Genomic DNA, 19,325 nt, shown 5'->3' with positions numbered 1-19,325 from the left:
CAGCGTCCAGTTACATTCCTGACCCACTTTCGCATCCCCTCCCTCCCCCTCCTTTTCCTCCTCCGCTGCAGGCCGCGAGGGCGCCGGCGCTCGGAGGAGCCACCGCGAGCACTCCCTCGGCCGCCACAAGCGGGGTGCGCCCGGTTTCTGGCGTTGCGGGGGACCCTGTGGGAGGGATCCCGTCCCCACCCCCACCACCCCCCGACTTCCCCTGCGCGCTGTCCCTCCCGGGTCACATGAGCTCGCGAGCACCTGTTGGCGACCTCAGCCCCCAATCCAGCCCCTCCCGCCGTCGCCCCCACCCCGGAAAAATCCCCTGCGGGAGGGAATGGGGAACCCTGAACGGTTCCGGTTCTGCAAACTCCGCTTTCCTCCGCGGGGCGCCGGGGCCGGCGAGCGACGCCTTTACAGCCGCTCAGCTTTGCAAAGTGCAAAAGCGACTCGGCTGAGCGGCGACGGGGTGGAGGGGATCCGACTACCCCCCTCCCGCCATCAATCCCTCCCCCCGAGGCGGAGCTGGGAGGTGGGGTGCGCCCGCCGCCCGCCCCCAGTCCTACTCTGCTGGAAACCTGGGCTCCTCGCGGGGGTGGGGCGGGGATGCTGCCAGTCCGGGCCGGGGCGGCAGGGGCGCGGGCAGGTAGCGGGTGGTGACGGGTGGGTGTGCGTTCCGAGCGGCCGAGTCCAGGAAGGGGGCGGGAAGCTGCCGTCGCAGCTGCAACTTCGGAGCGTGCAGAGCAACTCAGCAACTTTGCCTGCGCCGCGCGCCCCTCCCCCGCGCCACCCAGCCGGGTCCGGGGCTGCGCGGCGCCGGGGAGGACAGATCTCGGGTGCAGGGGGTCTGTGAAGGGGCTGTGGAAATGCCACAGCCGCGGGGTGGGGGCCAGAGTTGTGGCCAGGAGGCACCCCCACGCGCCCCCTGGCCTTGGAAAGGACGCGCGGGCCCCGCGCCGCGCACGCCCCCCGCGGTCCCCCACCCGCGGGCCGGGCGACTGCTGCTGGGCTCTGCGCGAGGAAGGGGGCGGGAGGATGGCGGCGGAGCCATGGAAACTGTGCTGGGTGGATAAATAAGGAGAGGGCCGCGTGAGGCCATCCCCAGGCTGCCAGCATCTCGGCGGCGGATGCAGCGCCCTGGCGAAGCGCGGCCCAGCTCCCACAAGTGGTTCTTCGCGAGCCTCCCCGCAGCCCCGCCGCCCTCCGCGCCTTCTGGAGAGGCTGGCGGGAACCGGGAAGAAGGCGGCGGTGTGGACGGGTCTGGTGGTGGCAGAGAGGGCTGGGTGAGGTGGAGGGAAGAGAGTGGTGCGAAGGTGACCCCGGGGTCATCGGATGTCTGTTCCGAGGCTCGAAGGACAGCACGAGGTCCCGGATTGTCCTGCCAGCCCCGAGAGTCTGGAAAACCCCAGGGGCGCGACCAGGAGGATGGAGTCAGAGCATCAGTGGGGTCTAAACCTGGCGTACAGCGGAAGATGGGGTACTTGGGCTAGCCTGGGATAGTACCCGACGTCCCTGAAGTCAGACCCTTAGGGGTGCGCCTGCCCCAGGTCCGGAGGAGTCCGATTGGCAAGGAGGAAGAAGGGTGTAAAGGGGAGTTTTGGGTCAGGCCCGTGCACTCATGCAAAGGAGCCGGTAGAGCCGAAGCTATCAGCCGCACCCATGCCCTGAAAGCAAACTTAGCCTCCAACCCTCCTCCCCAGCATTCACATTCTTCATCTGACTCACTATCGAGTTACTGATGCTTTACGCCCAAGCTTATTGCCTGTAAAGCTGGAGGTTTTAATGGTGCTGTTACGAAGTTGAGTCACTTCAGGGTGTGGGGATCTTCAGAAGCAAAGGGGTCATTTCAAGTGAAAGTAAACTACCTGCGTGGAGAAGCCTGTCAACCAGCTGAATGATTTAATTACATGCCATCTTAATTTAAAGAGATTTGCAAGCTCATTGAGGACAGGTGGACAGTTACATTCTGATGTGTGCCTAGAAATTACTTTTTAACTGGACAAGGCCCATTTATTTCACACTGTGAACAACTGACCAGTATTTTTTTTTAAATTAAAAAGATGTTTTATTCTTCTTAATAACTTCCTGCTCGTTTCCCTTGAAATAATTGTGAAAGCTATAGGCCACAACATAGTTTTCCAGTGTTGTTCCAAAGAACTGGATCCTCAGGATGCCCATAGGTGCTATATGATGAGACCCTCACATACCCATTCCCAGATGCACATAGTTTTGCATTTTAACATCTCTGAGGACTTTTGTTTAATGGCACCTTAGCATTGAGTCAGTCTCCTTGGCAATGGTTTTCTTTCTCAGTGGTACATAAAATAAGGAAGCTTGAGAAACGCTGAGTTAAACAAGTTAAATCAAGTTTATTTGTTGTACAATAAATGCAACAGATTTATAGCAAGGTCTTTCGGTCTTCAGTGTGCTAAGGAGTGAATCACCAAGTAGAGTTTATAATATGCACTTTTCTAAATGTAAAAAGTGTCACCATTTTTTGGTGAGGATTATTGCTTAGGGCTAGTATTCCTTTCAGGAACTGCTGCTCCAGGGGTTGTGCAAGACTCAAGGGAAATGTTCATGGTTCAAAATGGTGTAATTAGGAATTATTAAACCATAAATTCAATGTCATTACCAAGAAGAAAGAAAGGAACCATTTAAGGAAATATTCGAAGGTAGAACTGTAGCAGAAACTGAATCAGGATCATCTTTAGGGAGATGGTTCCCGTAAACACTAAATCAGAAAGTTCATGTATCTCATATAATCAAGGTTATACTGCCTCTGACATTATTTTGATTTGTAGAAGTTAGTAAAATGCTTTATTTGAATGAGATCGGCACTAAGCTACTGATTACTGAAGCTCCTCAATTTACAGGAGTTTAGCTTCCAATAAACCCATCATATAGTTGAAAATATCATGTCAAATTGAAATTTTTTCCTTTTCAATGCTGGTGATGGAACCCAATGTCCATTGCATGCTAGGCAAGCACTCTGCCACTCAGTTCCACCCCCAGCTTTCAAAAATGCCTTTCACTATATTTAATCTACCCTAACCCTAACCTAGTTTACCTTAAACATGCATAGAACATTTATATTAGCCTAGAGTTGGGTAGAATCATTACTACGAAGCCCATTTTATAATAAAGTATTGAATATCTTGTATATACTCAGTGACAGGCATTTTGTAGACATGATGATTCTGAAAACTAAACACCATATCCCAAAAATTCTGGGGACGCAGTGCTTGGTAGAGTAAGGGTTGTGTCCCCTGGTGGTCACCTGGCTGACCCGAGCTGTGACTTTGACTCCCTGCTGCTGCCCAGCATCACCAGACAAAATTGTACTACATATTGCTACCCTGGGAAAAGATCCAGATTCAAAGTGCAGTTTCTACTGAATGTGTATTGCTTTTATCCAACATTATAGAGCTGAAAAATCATAAGTCAAATCATTGTTAAGTCAGGGACCATCCATACTTGTGAAAATTCTACCAAAAGACTGCTAGAGAAAAACTTAAAAATGATAGTGAGTGCACAGAAGGGTACTTGAGTTAAAAAGAGAAACAGAGGGAGATGGATGATTTTCCAAAGAGATACTAAAGGGCATAGGAAAGAAAAAAAAAATACCTATCTCACATTCTTTATGCAAGGCTTGGAAACAAGGCTGGGTTTTATAAGTAAGTAAAAAATCTACTTGGAATGTTTCAAATACAAAGAATAACATTTTATGATTTTATTATGAAATGTAAAATGTGTACTTACATATATTAACTCATTTCATCATACAGTGATCCTGTAAGGCAAATAGAGCAGCCACTATTACCCTCAGGTTGCATGACACCCATTCATTATGTAGCAAATCTATTGAGTTTGACCAGGCACCAGATGTTAACAAAGGGTTTTGACGATAAAAAGAAGAATGTGAGAAAACCTCTCTAGAAGCTTATGTTTGGTAGAAGAGATGAAATGTATGATAGACAATTGTTATACAGTGCAACATTGAAGCTCAGAAAGGTTAATGATTAACCAAGGGCACTAGAGTTAGGATTTATTTGATTTCAAATACCCTGCTGTTGCCTGGGGTGGTAGCACAACACTGTAATCCCAGCAACTCGGGAGGCTGAGGCAGGAGGATTTCAGGTTTGAAGCCAGCCTCAGCTACTCAGCAAGGCCCTCAGCAACTTAGCAGTTCAAAAAATAAAAAGCGCTGGGGGTGTAGTTTGGTAGTAAAGCCCCTGGAGTCAATCCCCTGTACTACCCCACCCCAAAACTCCACAAATGAATAAACAAACAAAACCAAATACCTTTCTGTCTTCTACACTAGACATGCTCTCATCTTTGCAAATAAGACCATGTAGATGTAGTAAACTGTCCCTTCTTATCTGATGAGGATTAGTTCCAGGAACCCGGCTGAAGACCAATACCCACAGTTGTTCAATTCCCTTATACAAAATTTGCATAGTACCTACATAATCCTATCTATGTACTCTAAATCATCTCTGTATGATTTATCATACCTAATACAATGTAAACACTATGTAAATAGTTGCCATACTGCATTGTTTAGGGAATACAGACAAGAAAAGAAAGGAAGATCAATTCGTGGTCAGTACAAATACCATTTTTTTCCCCAGGTACTTTCCATCCAAAGTTGATTGAATTTGCTGATTCGGAAATACTGGAATACAGAGGGCCATCTGTATTTGAAAGAAACTAAACAAAACCAAACACGTTGAATCTTAACAGCCAGAAAGAAATTTAGAGATTATGTGGGCTAACCTATTCATTCTACAGGCCTGGACACTGAGGCACAGAAGAAAATGAATTGCTCAAAATTATACTGTACAATTATACAATAATGGAATTTGGTTTAGGCTTTTTCTCGGGGGTGAGGGGGAAGCCTTAATAGAGTGTCTACTGTTATATAGACCCTTCATTCCATCTCAGTAAAAGCCAGAGTGATGGTTGAATTTGTGAAGAAATACCCCATGAATCAACACTTATTTAAAGCAATATTTCTAAGAGGAACTGCAGGGGGAATATCAACTATATGAATTTCTTAAAAACAGCCACTGTCCCTAAAAGCATAAGATGTATTTGATTTTTAAAAGGGGAGGGGCGTTTGGAGAGATTTGAATACTGACTGCCTATTAGACAATGTTAGAAAATTACTGTTGCTGGTTTAAGAATTAGTGGATTTGTGATTATGTTATTTTTTATTTTTGTTTCTGTATTTATGAACCTAGGGGAAGCTGAACCAATGAGCTACATCCCCAGCTCATTTTATATTTTATTTAGAGGCAGGGTCTTGCTCAGTTGCTTAGGGCCTCGCTGAATTGCTGGGACTGGCTTTGAATTTGTGATCTTCCTGCCTCAGCCACCTAATTCCCCAGGAATACAGGATGGGCCACCATGCCTGGCTATTATGCTATTTTAATTTGTTTTTTGGCACTAGGGATTGAGCCCAGGGGCACTCAATCACTGAGCCACATTCCCAGCCCTTTTTTTGTATTTTATTTAGAGATAGATTCTTGCTCAGTTGCTTAAGGGCCTCACTAAGTTGCTGGAACTGACTTTGAACTTGGGATCCTCCTGTCTGAGCCACCTAATTCACCAGGATTATAGGTGTGTGCCACTGCGCCTGGCTATTATGCTAGTTTTAAAAAAGTTTTCATGTCTTAGACCTATATAATAAATATTTGCACTGACTGGAATGCTGTGGTGTCTGGTATTAAAAGAATACAGTTTTCTTGGTACCAACCAAGGAAATGAATACAAATGAAATGAACATAAATGAAATCTGATGCTGCACGCTGACACTTGAGTGATAGGTATTTAAGGATTCATTACACTACTCTCTCTACTTTTGAGTATCTCAAAAATAAAAGTTTTTTGGGGGGAGGAGGTGTCTATTTGAAAGAAAAACATTTTTCCTTCATTTTAGGGATGTACAGAAAGGGGTGTGTGGCGTTTTATTCCAGAAAACTAACGTTCTTCCTATGGAAAATTAAGACAGTCTCCAAATCACATCATCATGGAATCTATAGTATTCTTCGGGGCCTCTTTGTGGCTAAGAAGACTTGGTATGTTATTGTTTTTACTCTAAGATTTATAGAGCTGGCTTATAATATTATATTCTTAATTGAATGGGTAGGATGTTTAAAACACATGTGGTCACAACAGTTCTGGTTCCATTTTGAGTGACTTTGGACCCCCCCCCCCGGCCACTTTCTATTCATATAAGATATATCTGCATCTGGAAACTATCAAAATATCACAAAGACAACACAATGAAATGTGGCTAATTGAAAGGATAGACACCATAGAGGATGTAAGTGAGATCACTATCATTCAATAAATATTTGATTGGTAACACTTCTGGTTTATAGCCAGCTGGGAAATGGTGACATGGGTGGGGTGTCCAAATCCACAGAAAAGAAACTAAGCACAAGACAGACCAACTTCAGAGGTTCAGGGGAAAGCATTTTATTCTAGTCTTACTTAAATGACAGAAAGCACTTAGGATGTGCTGAGCAACTCTTCCTACTTTTACGTGGTGTTTCTGCTCTCAGTCAATGGTTCCCAGTTGGTTGCTGAATCCTCACTCAGGATCCCTGGGTTAGAGCCAAGGACTTGTGATGCTTTATGTGCTCCAGCACCTTCTGTCGGCTAAACAGTAATAGTACTTACATACATAAAGGTGCTCTATCCAAATGGTTGTCTTTGTCACCAACTAACACATCACAGATTCATTCAAAAGATGTTACTAGATTTATACTATTGCTTTGTGCTTATGTAGCTTTTAAAATCAGTGAATTCTAAAAAACACAACTGCTATCCTAGGTGGAGAGGGGCCCAGAAAGATGGGTACGTCTTCACTGATTTGGTAAAAGCAAACTCTCTTCCTCTCCCCCTGTAGTCCTGTTTTATGTAACACAATTTTTGTGTTTATGATAGGGTGTTGGTGTTAATCAGCCTTTTATCATGTGATAAGATACCTGAGATGAACAACTTACAAAGATGAAATATTTATTTTTGCTCATCATTTCCGATTGCGGTTCACGGATCACTTGGCCCTGTTGCTTTGTGGCAGCACAATACATCATGGCAGGAGCACTTGGTAGGGCTGGGAAACAAAGAGAGAGGGAGGAAGAGGCCAGGGTTTCAATATGCCTTTCGAGGGCACATCCCAACTTCCTTCCACTAGGCCTCCCCTTTTAGCCGTTCCCCCAACTCCCAGGGGCTCCATGCATTGGGGACCAACCCTTTAACATGTGGGCCTTTCGGAGACACTCAACATTCTATTCTATGTACTTATTTAAGCACTTGGTTGTTAGAATTTGAAGCTCTAGGCCTCCCTTTTTTGCCACTTCTTTATATTTATCTAATATACAATCGGCCCTCCATGGCCATGGGTTCCACATCCACAGATTCAACCGAAAGTAGAAAATACTTTTAAAATTTACACATAGTGGGGCGTGGTGGCATATGCCTGTAATCTCAGTAACTTGGGAGGCTGAGACAGGAGAATTGCACGTTTGAGACCAGCCTCAGCAATTTAGTGAGGCCCTGTCTCAAAATAAAAAATAAATAAATAAATAAAAAGGGCTGGGGATGAGGCTAAGTGGTTAAGTGCCCCGGGGTTCAATCCCCAGTTCCAAACCAAACCAAACAAAATTTGCATCTGCACTAAACAACAGATTTTTTTTCTTGTCATGATTTCTAAACAATACAGTTCAATAAGCACTTATATAGCATTTATATTTTATTAGGTATTGTAAGTAATCTAGAGATGACTTAAAGTATATGAGAGGATTGCCTAGGTTCTATGCAAATACAACGCCGTTTTATATAATGAATTTGATCGTTTGAGGATTTAGGTATTCCCGGGGAGTTCTGGAGCCAATCCTCCCTTAAATACCAAAGGTTGACTGTAGTGCCCAAAGCCACAAAAATTTTTCACTATCAGACCTGAAATACCCAAGATATAGGTCTCTGCTTGAACTTTTTACAGGAATGAAGACTTAAAATTGGGTGGTTCTTGTCAGAAACACTTGATGTTCAGAGTGTTTCCGAAGGTTCTTATTACAAAATAAATTTTTACTCTAGAGTTTTTACCTGTTCTTTATGATTCTCCCTTCAGTAGGCTATTTTTTTTAAAGGGACTTTGGTCTTGGATTACTACATACATCAAGCAAGCAGATGGCATCCTTGCTGAGCTAGGTTTCCGGTGAGAAGGATGATACAGACTGAGCTCCCAGATCATCACTGGAGGTGGATTAGTTGGAAGAGCCTTGTTTATTAGCAAATCCTCTTCATTTTATTTAGTTCCTAATAATCATCATTTACCGCTTACTAAGCCCTTACTCTTCACCTGGTATTTTACGGTAATTTCTGCAACAACCCTGTGAGGGAGGATATGGTTCTTCCATTTTACAGATGAAGAATTTGATACTTAATGAGGCTAAGTAAATTGTCTAAGGTCATGCAGCCAGTAAGTGACAGAATTAGGATTTGAATCCAGCTCTGTGAATCCAGATCCTTAATGAACACAGAGGGGAACCTCCTCACTAGCTCTTCGATCTAACCCTTGTCTTTGGAAAGACAAGAACTGTTGTAAACAACCCAAATAATGACAGCTGTTTCCTTAGCCCACCCTTATTGAGTCACTTCTTGCTTTATCACTTCCCAGTGGATAGTAGGTTGGTAAGTGGCTTGACCACTACCAAGATCATCCGCATATTCGATGCACAGATGGCCCTGGCTTAGCTGTAATTTAACCTAATTATACTGGCCTTTTCACTTCTAGAGATCGTCATCCAAAAGGGGAGAGACTTTGGAAGACTTATTTAGGTCTACCTTAAAAAAAAAAAAAAAGAGGGAAAATTATTTTGGAAGCAAATGAGTCCCTAACTTTTCTGCAGAAAAGTTTCTGGGATGGTTTGTTTATTATTTGCCAAAGGAGAAGCCAATTAGAAGGATATTGCACACAATAGCTATTAAGTCAACAAATGCCACGTGGAAGCAGGAAGAGCCACCCACTATTGGACACATATGGCGGCTAAAAATGTCGAATATCTTCTGGGCTGGACCCTGCCGACCCCCCACCAAGCCTCTCTTTCTAGCTTTGAGGAGAACACACCTTTCATCTTTTCAGGAACCCACGCCATCTTAGCCATGACTCATCTGCTGACGATTGAGCTGGTCCTTTTTCCTTGGTGTATACTCCCCCTTCTCTTTTGGGTAGTGCTGGGGATGGAACCCAGGGCCTCCCACTTGCTAGGCAGTCTCTCTACCCCTGAGCTTTGCCACCAGCCCCGTTCACTAACCACCCCTAATTAAAATCTGATAGGATGGTGTGCTGTAAACCAACTCCTCCCCTGTCTTATGAGGAAGACAAAAGCCAAATGGAGGCCATAGGACCAGCTGATGTCCTCAGCAGTCACTTAATGGAGAAATAAGAGGAAGCGTTTTTTTATTTGGGAGTTGGGAGGAAGGGGCGTGTCTCAACTCGGCAAGGTCAGAAACTGTGTGGTTTCTGGGTCCGAGCAAGCCAGCCGCCAGGCAGCCAGGCAGGGAGCATGTGCTACGTGTCAGGCAGCCAGCACTGTCGCTGGCCCTGGGGGTACTGGGGACAGCAGGACAACCAGAGCACTGCCTCTTAGAGCTGCTAACACTCCTCAGACTGAGAGGCTGCATGCTTTGTTGAAATAGCTGCAAGTATAGCGTGAGGTTCAGCTCTGAGAACTGGCCACCTGCCAGTGGCAAAGAAAGAAGCCAGAATTTCCCATCCATAAAACCCCGGGCCATGAGCAGGGACCTTTGCCCAGCCGGGGACTGACCTGCCTGCCTGGGATGCCCGCTTTTAGCTCGGCCTCAAGGAAAGAGCTCAACTTTTTAAATAGTCCTCTTGCACGCATAACAAAGAAACCTCAGTGGAGAGATGTGTCTGAGCGTCCCCGCCCACCCCCACCTACTTGGTTGATTTGAGTCAGAGTCGCAGATTTATACCCTCCCTTTAAATTTAAGTCTGGTCAGCTGTACGTTGATTTGTTCACACTCCCCCTGTCCCAGGTAGCTGGCTCAGATGGGTCTCAAAATAGACCAGGAACACAGAGCTGATAAGATCCCAGTGGGCAGAAGGTAAGGTTACACCATCTATGACATAACCTCTAGAATGATCGCAGCTGCCCTTTGCTCCAGAATCCGGCTCCGGTGGATTAAAACAGTGTAAAGTCCTCAAACAGTTGGGGGTTTGGTGTGTGCACGCTTTCCTTGAAGTTGGTGAAACTTCCCCTCAGCTCTGGAAGGGTCGAATAAGCAGTCCCCCAGCCTTTTCTTTTCCTTTCTTTGCTTTAGAGGGACGGATGGCCAAACAAACATTCTGGTGGCCTTTAAGCAGAAACGAAATTCTTTGCCGGAGCACGTGCCAGTGTCTTTACAATGCACGGCACACTTTGGAGGCTTTTTTTGGCACGCACTGGAACACAATTGGATTCCGGGGCTCTAGGGACAAAGAGCGCTGCTAATTTGCGCAGCCACGGGCCTGGAGAACGGGGAGCCCGGAGGATGGTCCTCTCAAGAGAGGACGTCAGGGCAGCAGAGCAAATCGGGTTCCCAAGAGAAGGAAGGGGACAGACAGCCCCATCTCCGAAGAAATATCTGTTTCTGATGATGTCAGTGTACCTCGCCCCTCGCCAGCGTGACCCGAATTTCTGAGCCTTGAGTTTCCTGTTGGGAAAGGAAGGGAATGTACTCGAATATTTATGGAGGGAACCAGGAAGTGAGGAGGCACAGCCCGGGCTTCCTGGTGGGGCTGCTGACTCACACTGCCATCCTTAAGGCCAGTTCCTTCATTTCTTGGTTCCTCAGTTTCTCAGTGACATGAAGGATGAAAATGGAATTCCCCTAGGGGCGCTGGGAGCACCTAATTCCATGTCTATGTCACTTTGAGATAGCCGGGGTCGCTGCAAAGCATCCTCACGTGGAAGATTACATCTTTACTGTCAATTCCAGGCATACGTCTGAATGAATGTCATTCAAGATCTTTCAGGTCACCTTTCTTACTGTCCACTCCATGGCATTTCCTCCCATCTCAGTTGTTTTTTTGTGGGGTGGGGTGGGGTGGGGTGGGGTGGGTGGGAGGTGGTACCAGGGAATTGAACTCAGGGACACGGGATCACTGAGCCACATCCCCAGCCCTTTTTTTTCTTTTCTTCTTTTTTTTTTTTTTGTATTTTACTTAGAGACAGGATCTCACTGAGTTGCTTAGCGCCTCGCTGTTGCTGAGGCTGGCTTTGAACTCTGGATCCTCCTGTCTCAGCCTCTGGAGCCTCTGGGATTACAGGCTTGCACCACCAGGCCTGGCCCCCTTTTCGTTTTAATTCTTTTCTGCAATGTCATTTGCACGAAGATTTGTTTCTAGAAGGCTCTTTCCAGAACCTGGTAGCCCTAAGTCTTGGTCCACAGGGCTGACTAGATGGGGATCCTGCTAGCTGTAGCTGTTTTAGGTCCCAACTCTCTGTGCTCTTTCAGGGAATTTAGGCTGTTGCTTTGTACTTGATTATTTTCCACCCCTCAGAGTGTCGACTGCATTGTTTGGCTAGGGTGAATACATCACTTCCTCTTTGTTTTGGGGGGGGGTCTGTGTTTTGTCACTTGCTGGGTTTGAAATGTCATGTCATGTGTTGGGTTTTACTGGATTACATTGGGGGGTTTGTTGGTCTGGGTTCCCAAGTCATCATTGATCACCAGAGCCCTCACCACTTCTACATCCTGTGACAGAGAAGCTTTAGCATTTACCTAGAGATACAACTGCTTTCTTGCTTGGGTCTGCTGCCTCTGAGGGAGTTCCCCTAGCAAGGACAGAAAAACCAACAAAACTCTTCTTGGCTGTTATCTTTTCTTCTTGCTGTGCGGTCGGGCTGCTCGGTTGCCTGGCTCAGTATCTGGCTGAGCTCCATGTCAGAGTGGATCTCCACGCCTCTCAGCTAGAATATGGGCAAACCTCTAGGACTTCGACCAATCTTTCCCTGGCTCCTCATGGATAACTTTTTTCCACTCCTAGAAGCCACATTTCTCTGCTTTAAAAAGTGCATGTGTAGATACACTTTCAATTTACTGACCCTTCCCATAAGCATTATCGATATGCCAGGCACTGTAGTAGACGTTGAACGTGTGATAAGAATAATGATTCTTAGCTCCTGTTCTCTAAGAGCAGGGTTGCTGACAGGGCAGATGGAGGTACAGGAGGTGACGGGGCGGGCTGAGAGAGACCCACATAGGCACAGGTTCCAATGCAAAAGGGAAGATTTCTGGTGGTGCCTGGGATTTCGTAGCAATCTTATTTATAATATTCATAGAATAATATTATTGTCCATTAGAAAGATGTCGATGCCCCTTTGGGACATTTTCTGTCTCCATGACAGCTTTTCCCATCAGTTCCATTCTATAATTACCTGGATCTTTTTATTTCCCTCCATCTCATTACTGCTACTTTAGTTCACGGTGTCGTCACTGCTACCCTGTGTGAATCCTTGCTCTTGACAACCCCCATAACTCTCAGAGGAGACTCCTGCTTCAAACTCTTCCGGCGAGCTTTCTGCTCCAAGGATAAAGTTTAAATGCTCTACCTTGGCTCAGAAGGCCCTCTGTGACCCCCACCCCCAGCTTTTGCTAAGTTCTGTCTTTGCATTCGCAGTTCCCCAATTTCACTTGTGATCTCTCGTGTATAACCCTCAGTACAGGCTAATCAACCTGCTTAGACTATTCCTCCCTCTCCTTATATACCTTCATCTGGCGGAGTCTTGCTTATCTTTTAGGTCTAACGCTTAGATATCACTTAGATATGACCTTCCAGACTGGACTAGGTGATCCTTCTCTATGTTCTCCCTTTAAACTTTGACCCATGGGTACCTTACTCTTCGTCTTCGTATTAGAGCATCAATTAGTTTTTATCTGATTGTCTAATTGAGTGAGCTCTGTGAGGGCAGAGACAGAACTAGATTATGTACTACTGTACCTCTAGATTTTGGCAAATAGTAGGACAGAGGCCTATATTAGTTATTTATGGCAGCATTACAAATTGCCCTAAAACTCGGTAGCTTAAGACAACAAATACTCGTTATGTCATGGTTTTTATGGGTCTGGAATTCGGGAGCAACTCAGCTGGGCAGTTCTGTCATGAGGTTGCAGTCAAGATATCAGCCAGGGCTGTCATCATCCAAAGACCTGAATGGGCCAAAGGATCTTCTTTCAAGATGGCGCACCCACATGGCTGTTGGCAGGAAGCCTGCACTTCTTACTGCTGTGTGGTATTCTCCAAGTGTCTGTTTGAGAGTCTTCCATTACATTCTTTAAGTGGGGGGTGATCCAAGAGAAAGAGCAAAGAGGAAGTTTCTATACCTCCAGGAGTCTAACTTGCTTGAATCATTATTTGAGCCATACTGACAACATTGAGTTCATTAGAAGTAATTAAATACAGCTCAAATTCCCTGGGAGGGGGGATTAGGATCTATGTTTGGAAGGGTAAAGTATAAGGAATTTGTGGGCTTGAGGATATAGCTCAGTTGGTAGAGTGCTTGCCTTGAATGCACAAGGCCCTGGGTTCAATCCCCAGTATTAAAAAAAAAAAAAAGGAATAAAGAATTTGTGCACATTTTAAAACCACCACAGGATTTCAATAAATGACAATGTGTTGAATAAATACACCAATATAAGACTCCTCTGTTTATTGATAAGACTCCCCTGTTTATTGATTCATCCAGATATTTACTGGGCACTACTACAACAGAATTCCTAGAGAGTAAAAAATATAATAGTAGAAGTGGCTGTGGTGCTTCATCTTTCAAACAACTAGTGATAAAGAGCAAGGGTCACCCTACCCCAACAACCCTGTTATTGCTGCCTGAGACTTTGATTTGCAACACTTTCTTGTCTCTGGGTGTATATTTTGGAGCCATTTCCCTGAGTTTTACATCTTCCCATTTCCATCAGCTCCTTTTTTTGTGTGTGGGGGGGTTAGGGGGTACCAGGGATTGAACTCAGGGGTACTCATCCACTGAGCCACATCTCCAGCCCTTTTTTGTAATTTTATTTTAGAGACAGGGTCTCATTGAGTTGCTTAGTGCCTCGTTGTTGCTGAGGCTGACTTTGAACCTGCGACCCCACTGCCTCAGTCTCCTGAGCCACTGGGATCACAGGCATTCACCGCCACGCCTGGCTTCCATCAGCTCCTGAGAGCCAAGGTTGAGGTGTATCACGTTTAGTAGAGCCTTGCACCCATGGGTCACTGCCAAGTGTGAACAGGCCGTGCAGGTGCAATGCATGGTGCGTTTGAGTGTGTGTTCTTCTAAGTACTTTTTGTTCATAGAGCAAGGGGGCTGTCCTCGCCTGCCGAGCTGGAGACCCACTTACGGTCAGGGAAAGGGTCAAAACCTTGGCTTCTCTGTTTGCTAGGTTGCCAACCTCGGACCCAGCCCTTTCTACTGTTTGTAAAGTTCCTTTGCAAAAATGGCCTTGTTTTCTTCCCCAGTCAACCCCTGAAGACTCGGGGAAGTCAGACTTGAGGTTTCTGGAAAATCAAAATGAAAGGGCTAGAAAAATAGCTGCAGAACATGGTTTGGTCAAACATTTTCAGTTCTTCCTCTATTTTATGTAAGGTCTTAGGACAAGTTAGTGGCAAGGAACAGAAGTAGGTCTTGAATCCAAGTCCATCTCCTGATTCTGTTCACCATCTTCTGCAGGAAGGTCATAGAGCTTAGGAGTTCAGTATCTAGGTTCATAGTTTGGTTTTGGCACAGGTGAGATTCTTTTAGCCTCGGTTCACCGTCTGTAAAATGGGAACGACAATGATACTTATCACATAGAACTATGAGGGTTAACGCAGATTATCCAATGCAGAGCCTGGCATGAGATAAGTCCTCAGTGAATACTAGTGCTTATTATTCTATCTCTGCCTGTATTTTACTGGGAGGAGTGGGCAAATAGAAAAGTTTCTTTATTACCCCAAGCCAGCTGAAGATATATATATATATATATATTTCCTCATTTTTATATGCTAAATTAGCAGCCCTTGATTTTTTTTTTTTTGGATATACAGTATACTTTTTGCTCTCCTGAACTTCAAAGCTTTCTAGAAATCGTTCTGACAGTTGAAGATTAAGATGGTGTGTGCATTTGTGCATTTGTGTGCGCGCACTCACACATGGTCTTTGCTTGACATTTTGCAGGAAGTTCCTTGTTGTAAGCTTTTATTCATTTATTTATTTATTTTTTGGTATGGGGGATTGAACTCAGGGACACTTGACCACCGAGCCACATCCCTAGCCCTATTTTTATTTTTATTTTTGTATTTTATTTAGAGACAGGATCTCACTGAGTTGCTTTGTGCTTCTCTTCTGCTGATCTCTAGATCCTCCTGCCTCAGCCTCCCAAGCCCCTGGGATTATAGGCGTGCACCACCACGCCCAGCTGTAACCTTTTTATTTTGGGACTGTGTGGATGAAGCAACTCTACTATGCTCACCTGAGGATTCCTGCTCTGTATCTACTCAGTGTGAAAGAAGAAGAGGTTCTCTGGTAGAGTTTGCCTAACACAGGCAAATACTAAGACTGGGAAGGAGACTGGATGTTTGATGCATGAGTCAGAGCATCAAAGACCAGGGCATGTTCTCCTCAACTATTTGAATGAGGAGAGAAAGGAAAGGAGATTTTTTTTTTTTAAAGATATGTAGTAGCAATTACAGTAGAGGGGGTAGAGAGAGAAGAAGGGTGGGGAGGGGAGGGGAGGGGGGTAGTAGAGGATAGGAAAGGCAGCAGAATACAACAGACACGAGTATGGCAATATGTAAATCAATGGAAGTGTATCTGATGTGATTCTGCAATCTGTATACGGGGTAAAAATGGGAGTTCATAACCCACTTGAATCAAAGTGTGAAATATGATACATCAAGAACTATGTAATGTTTTGAACAACCAAAATAAAAAAAAAGAAATCTCAAAAAAAATAAAGATATGTAGTAGCATCTGAGGAAGGAATCAAAGAAAAAAAAAAGGCAAAAATTCTCCAAATATTTCAAGTGAACTTTTTTTGTTCTTTTCATATCGCTGTTTGATTTGACACCTTGGTTAATATATTTTTTTTAAATTAAAATCAATTAAGAATAATTTTAGGGCTGGGGTTATAGATTGGTAGTAACTTGTACTAGGTTCTGGGTTTCATCCTTATTATCACACATACACACGCACGCGCACACACACACACACACACAAATAAAAAGAATTTTATTTGAGAAGTGAAAGCTGTCACAGTCCCCTGAGATGATTGGAATCATGGGTTTTATTCAGTGCAGGATCAATAATCCTGGGGTGAATTTGCTAGGTATTCAGTGGATTCATGCATGACTAAGGGAGTCACCCATGCCAGCTCTGTGATGTGACTCTCCTTGTGTTTCATTATTTCCCCAAGTATTGGTGATTCTTTTTTTTTGCTTGTAATTCTTCCCAGAGAAAATTCTCCCTTAGAAAATTCCCTATTGCTACTTTATTTGGCAGCCAACTTTCTATACAACCCAGTCACTTAAATGTGCAGCTTGAACTTCCTTTACTCTCTTGTCCCCTTACAGATAGATGACTCAAGGCAGAACTTCAGGCCAGGTCCCAACCACCACACGGATCCTTTGTGACCAGATAGGAAGGAAACTCCGTCGTCTTTATTTAACCCCAACTCCCACCTCATTTTACTAAGGAAATTTGGAGATGGAGAGAGGAAGGGGGGTCCCTGACTTGTTTTTCTGCTTTTAAAATGCTGAGCTCCTCTTTTTGCCCTCCTTCCCCTTTATCGCTGGGCAGTGGCTCTTTCGCAATCTGGTGTCACTTGGCGCTCTCTGCTCATGATGCTTCAGATGGGTCGCACTTGCCTTTGTGTCCAGTCAATGCACAACGACAAAGGTACGGGCCGAAGCTCTTGGACACCCGAGTGTACCATCAGGGAAGGGTTCTTGTTTGGAAAATTCTGTTGAATCACTTTAGTTGTGTGCTGCTAGTTTTGATCTTTCTTTTATTTTTGTAAATTCTGGGTCTGGATTCCAGAAGTCAGACTTATCTGAGAGAATAATCGATTTTGCAGAAGAGCGTGATCCAGTACCTTGAACTTGGCTGGAGGACCTCACTACCTGGCACACAGTGCCCACCAAATGTCTGAAGCCAGTTGGGTCTGAAGACATTCCTACACGCCCTCAGGGACTTGGCATGTGACTTATCTCTGCTTACTCGAAGGCACTGAGGTTGCTAGATCACCAAGTGCATTTTTCCTTCTTGATTTTTGTGCACGGACCATGTTTGGCCGTTGGCTTCCTGTCTCATATTGCTGCGACAGCTCTTCCTTTTGCAGATGCGGGCAGCCCAGGAGGAAGCGTGTGCACAGCCCAGAGGGAGAGGGGGAAACCACTCAGGAAATATTGACCTGGAGCACTTAGAATTCAAGGTCACGGTTCCACTTCTTGTCTGCCACTGCAGAGCAATGGCGAGGCTCTGCAGGGGGAGTATTTAATCTCACTGGGTACAAAAATGGGGACCAGCTCCTACACGGGGCCCCTGGTAAGTAGCTCATCACCACTGTTGGAAACTGGCCTTGTCTAGCGTTAGAAAGAAAGGAGGTGCCTCCTGTCACTCCCTAGGACCAGAGAAGGACAAGGAAAGTTCCACAAAATGGAATTGGAACCCACAGGACTGGTGTCAAGCAGGGATGTCTCCACACAGGCACATGTGTGTCCTGCACATTTCATACTAGAAGGGGACCTTTTTTTTTTTTTTTTTTTTTTTTTTTAGTACTGGTCAGAATGGCATATTTTTACAAAAATGAACCAAATATACTATTTTCAGAATCTTTAGGAAGATATCTTCATTACTTTCAATGCTCTCTTGTTTGTGTGTTGGTGTTCGTGTGTGTGTGTGTGTGTGTGTGTGTGTGTGTGTTGTTTTTCCCCAAATTAGACTTCTACCACTTGGTGTAGCTCCATGGTGTCTGGTTATTTCTTTTCTTTTCCCTTCCCTCTTTAACTCACCTTTCTTTTCTTTTCTTTTCTTTCCTTTCCTCCCTCCCTCCCTCCCTCCCTCCCTCCCTCCCTCCCTCCCTCCCTCCCTCCCTCCCTCCCTCCCTCCCTCCCTCCTTTCTTTCTTTCTTTCTTTCTTTCTTTCTTTCTTTCTTTCTTTCTTTCTTTCTTTCTTTCTTTCTTTCTTTCTTTCTTTCTTTCTTGACTCAGGGTCTTGCTATGTTGCTCAGACTGGTCTTGAACTCCTTGGCTTCAAATATCCTTCTGTCTGAGCCTCCTGAGTAGCTGGGACTGAAGGCATGTGCCACTGTGCCTGGCTTGATATATTTCTGCATCTCTGGTAGCCTTGGTTCCCTATCTTTAAAAAAAAAAAAACCTGAACATGTGATTTATTATGTTTAAAATTGGTCTGTAAGATGACTTCCCTAATTTTGAGACAGGACCAACCATGTGTCTTTTTTTTTTTTTTTTGGTACTAGGAATTGAACCCAGAAGTGCTTAACTGCTGACCCACATCTCTACCCCTTTTTATTTTTCATTTTGAGATAGGGTTGTACTCAGAGAGAGGTCCTCGCTAAGTTGCTTAGGGCCTCACTAAGTTGCTGAGGCTGGCCTCGAACTTGTGATCCTCCCGCCTCAGCCTCCATAGTGATTGAGTTTACTGGCTCAATCACCATCACCCCCGGCTCCAACTATGTGTTTCTTTAGAGATCTTTGTGGTGAGTCAATGAAAAAGTGAATGGAAGTGCCACTCTGAGTGGCACCCAGTCGGTTCTTAGCCCACAGACATTCCCTTTCTCTCTGCACTTATTGCATTTGAACTGCTAGAGGACCCCACCTTATATAATAAAGGGTTTTACAAACATATTTTTATTTAAGAGCTTTAGAGGAACTACCTAAGAAACGATGGTAAATTTCTTGGCAAGGTAAAAATAAATTCATACAATTTCTTTGGTCCATAGTGCTTTTATCTATTACATGGTAAGACCTGGAGAAAAATGGGTGACAAAAACAGAGATTCTGTGGTTCAAATTCTCTCTTGATGCATTGGACGGAATCACCTGAATCCAACGTTTTTGAAGGACAAACATGGTGGACTGTTGGCAGTTTCTTACGGTTCCTCTTGGTAACGGGAGGCGGGAGGGGGACACCTAGCAGTGTGGAGGGGTCTGGGAAGGCCTGATGAGGGGCCCCGGGGGTGACAGCAGCTCTCTCTGAGCACAGGTGCCTCTTAGTGGGGGACTCGGCACCCCCCTGTGTTCTCCGCTTTGTTCCCAACAGC

General features: G+C 45.0%; 1 protein-coding gene and 1 non-coding gene across 3 annotated transcripts in view; one reads left to right on the top strand and one right to left on the bottom strand.

The window, feature by feature from the left end:
- Rreb1 (ras responsive element binding protein 1) overlaps positions 1 to 745 on the bottom strand; it is a 180,368-nt gene extending 179,623 nt beyond the window's left edge. The window contains exon 1 of one of the 2 annotated variants that reach the window (XM_078020506.1): positions 558 to 745. The gene's annotated coding sequence lies outside the window, so the exon portion shown is untranslated. The remainder of the gene's footprint in view (positions 1 to 557) is intronic. The other variant, XM_005327489.5, reaches the window with a different exon arrangement.
- Positions 746 to 13,542: 12,797 nt separating this feature from the next.
- Positions 13,543 to 13,617, top strand: Trnas-uga (transfer RNA serine (anticodon UGA)). The gene has a single exon. It is a non-coding gene; the product is annotated as a tRNA-Ser (tRNA).
- The last annotated feature ends 5,708 nt before the right edge of the window (positions 13,618 to 19,325 follow it).

This window comes from Ictidomys tridecemlineatus, chromosome 8, assembly GCF_052094955.1.
Source record: "Ictidomys tridecemlineatus isolate mIctTri1 chromosome 8, mIctTri1.hap1, whole genome shotgun sequence".
Classification (NCBI taxonomy): domain Eukaryota; kingdom Metazoa; phylum Chordata; class Mammalia; order Rodentia; family Sciuridae; genus Ictidomys; species Ictidomys tridecemlineatus.
This window is presented reverse-complemented; position numbering and strand designations above follow the sequence as displayed.